This window comes from Phragmites australis, chromosome 18, assembly GCF_958298935.1.
Source record: "Phragmites australis chromosome 18, lpPhrAust1.1, whole genome shotgun sequence".
Lineage (NCBI taxonomy): Eukaryota > Viridiplantae > Streptophyta > Magnoliopsida > Poales > Poaceae > Phragmites > Phragmites australis.
In genome coordinates, this window is record NC_084938.1 from 23103301 (window position 1) to 23107504 (window position 4204).

The window sequence follows — 4204 nt, forward strand, 5'->3', positions numbered from 1 at the left end:
AGGAAATGAGACTTGTATTGAGAATGATATTACTTAATGGAGAAGTTAAGATTAGAAAATTTGAGCTAAAGTTATCTTAAAATTATAAAATATTATGTATTTTGAATATTATAGAAAATACTAAAACATTATCTATTTTGAGATGAAAGAAGTAATGGTTAACTACCAGCTGCAATATTTTAAGTTCATCAGCACATAATACACATACACACAAATCTAAAACTCAACGACAAGACAAGATGTGAGCTACTACACGTATATAGTGCAGGCGATGCAAAGAGCACAACGAACAAGAATGCCATCACATGCAGCAGGCCGCTGCAGCACCTACCCCTTATATTGGATTGATATGACCGATATCTATTAAAAAATAGGATTGTAAAGCTAAGCAAAAAAATGGCCGCGCACAATAAAACAGCTTGTATTGATTGGTTTTTTTATAGGGTACATGATGTAGAGATATAAATGGCAAATAAACAATCATTGCCATGATTTCATTTGCTGTGTGCAGTTCACGGTGGCGGCGATTGTTTTCCAATCGGTTTGAGGATAATTCTGAGTTCCCCGGTGATATTTTCCTCTTTTTTTTTTTGCCAATTTTTAAGAAGAGTGCACGGTGGCCGCGATTATTCTCCAATCCGAGTTGCCCGGTGACATTTTCCTATTTTTTACATCAAGTTTTTAGGGAAAACAGAGCTTGTGCGTGCTGTCAACCCCAATTCCAAATCCTGCCAACTCTAAATTAGTACGAAGGAGATGTGCAGTACCAATGGTAAATAATAAGCCATGATAGTATTTTTAAGTAAAACGGGTCTAAATTTACACGATAAACGTTCGATCAACTTAAATGGACAACGTATAATTATATAAGAGTATAGAAATATAGATTATCATCTACTTTAATAACTACACCAACACTACTACAAAATATGCTATTAGGTTCAAAATCATCATCAGTGACGAGTATTAAACCGTAACTAATTACTCGGTATTAATATTCAGTCACTATTAGTGTGGTTCCCAAACCGGGACCGGAAATTCTTTTCACTTTCGGTTTTGGCTCTTATCGACAGTGAAAAGGTTCCCAAGAGCAAAAAAAAAAAAAAAAAGAAGAAAAGAGAGTCGGCTCGGCTGCCGCTTCTGTCGCCGCTCGACACAGTGCTCCCACCGCCGCCACCGCCAGCCTATGCTCAAATCGACTTATCTCATCCATTCAAACACATATAACAATCAAATCGACTCATCTCATCCATACGAACACATCTCACGACTCATCTCATCCATATAAAAATATCTTATAATCAAATTAACTCATCTCATACGTACGAACAAATCAACTCAACAACACAAGAAAAAAATCAACTCAGAGGACGCCGCACCCCACGCCTACTAGGAGAGCCTAGGATAGAGGTCGAGGAGGGCATTGGAGGACTTGAGGTCATGGTAGATGACCGACAGGTTGGCCATCTCGTGCAGGTACTCGAGACCCTGGGCGGTGCCCAGCGTGACGTGGCACATCTCCCAGCTGAGCGTGCGTTGCTGCTATTGCTCGAGGGCGTTGTCCATCTACAGGTGGTCGGCGAGGGAGCCTAGCACCATGTACTCGTAGATGAGCAGGCGCTACTCGCCATCGATGATAAAAGAGAGAGAGGTGGAGGAGATAAGAGAGAGAGAGAGCGAGAGAGAGCGTACGAGAGACAGAGAGAGACGTGGTCGAGCAAAATATCTCTAGAGCTGGATATGAGGGGCGAGCTAAAATCAGAATCAATCAAAATTTTAGATCCAAACAAACTATCAGTGATGATTTGTGGTTAGAACTGACATTGATACCGATTATTATTGTTGATTCTTAGCAGCTCTATCATGATTCGGACGCGAAAGATTAAAAACCGGCAATGATATATTTGCACTATGGTTCTTACCGAACCGGTAGTAATGAAATGTTTTTTATAGGCGGTTCTATAGTAGTGCAGCCGACCAGGAAAACTCTTCCATCCAAACTGGTTTTCTTGGTATTAGAAAACACTTAAATTTTCGGATGGAAACTCCTTGTAGTGCAATTAAAACTTGCATGTATGACTTGAGGGGGAGAGCGTGTACAATTTCTGCATTAAAGAAACAACGGCTAGCATGTCAATGACTCGTGTGGAGCATAGTTTTTTTCGTGACACCTTCAACTCTTGTGCCATAGTCTAAGACGACTAAATGAAGTGTAGAGCGCATTCATTTTGGATTGGAGGGATATATTGTAGCGATCCCCCAGGCTTCGTTGGCTCGAGGTTGGTAGACCATGTAACCTTCCTTCCTCGCTAAATCTATCAACCATCAAGTACTAGTGAGCAAGGATTTGCAATGTGATCTAATGCCACTGTCGCATAATATCAAATTCTGAATAAGTTTGTTGATCGACCAGCAACGTATATGTTGAAGCAAGCAAAATATTTGAATGCCAATGGTGCGGGATACGTACCATGCAAGCATTAGTTATCTTGATACTTCAGGTTCATCAATATGCATTGCTAATGTTATAATACTATATGCATCGTTACTTATCGCTCCCTGCCTCAATCACATCCCTCACCTTGTGGCTGTTGATGGTTTGTACCTTCCCCCACCCATCCCTCTCACCTTGTGGCCGTTGATGGTTTGTACCTTTGAGCCTAACAATGAGATAGAGAGCGGTGAAGAGGCAGTAAGCCAGAGAGTATGCTGGCTATGGAATATCCTTAGTTCCTATTATAAGGTGTATGCTTTCTTCATCTTTTATTCGAAATGTAAGGCATGCGTGCGTGCTTATTGATCTTTTACCTTCTTCACCCCTGTTAATCACTCCCTTTCACCTACATACTCTCACTAGCTATTACTCCTATCACACATATTTCTAAGGTATTTAAATGGGGTTGATTATTAGTCAATTTTCTCTTTTCTCTTTCTATGGTTTCATACCCTCCTTAATTATTGTTCCCACCCCTAACTGCCATATAATTTTGAAACGGAAGAAGTATTATTATCCGATCGATTAGTGAGACAACAACAAGAAGAATGTCTAGACCTACTTGGAACAAATCCCAATATTGTTCAAACTGTTAGCAAGTTTTTCATAACAAGCGGCCAACAATAAATTTTAGTGTATGGAATCCAAAAATATCACTCCAATCTAAAATCTAAGTCGTCGTAGACTTTAGCACAAAGATTAAAGGCTGGGTGAATGGATAACTATGCAACCGTGACTTATTGCCATGATAGCATCCTTTTGCTCTTTCAATGCCGATATTGTATAATCTCTCTCCCTCAAATCACGCATGCAAGTTTTTATTGCACAACCATTAGCTTGCCAAATTTAAAATTGCACTACTAGCACCTTCCGCCTACATGTCTTTGTAAGAAACCATCTTTAGTCACACAGTATATTAGTGACGGCCGAACAGAAAATGTCACTAATGTATTATTAGTAATGGATCCAGTAACGACCCGTCATAAATGTGTGGCCCAGGTCAAAACCTAGTCAAGAACAATCACTAACGAGAGGTTATTAGTGACGAGGAGTAAACGACACATCATTAAAGATAATAATAATAGGTCACCTCAAAGCCTGTCACTAATGATCTACTCATTAGTGACAGGTGGAGAGAGCACACATCACTAAATATAGCTTCGGGAGGCTCACCGCGGGGATACTCATTAGTGATGGTTTCCTTATCACCTGTCACTAATAAGTGATTTAGTTTTATTTATGCATCGAGCAGCTCGACCAGGCAGTGTATGTCCATCAGCTACTTGGTGCAGGGGATGATTTTTTTGCGATTTTGTTGAAGACCAACCAAAATCTTGGTGATTTAAAGATGGGATTGTCCTTTGGCCTTTGAAGGTTTGCCTCCTCCTCTTGCTCATATATGGTGGATTCTAGAGTTTGAGTTAGAATCAACGATTTTACTCCTTCTCCTAAATTTTGATACATGTGGATTGTCCCCCTTAGCCTTTGAAGGTTTACATCTCCTTTCCTCCTCCTCTTACTACTATTTGCTAGATTCTAGGGTTCAAGTAGAATTTTGATATATTTATGGTGCAAAAGTAAAATTATGTTGCTATTAGGTGCAAATCTTGATATGTTTATGGTGTAATTATGTTAATTATATTCCTAAAAGTGACCCTGGTTTATGTAACATATGTCTTCCATTTGGGAGGTTTTGATTATAAATATGAC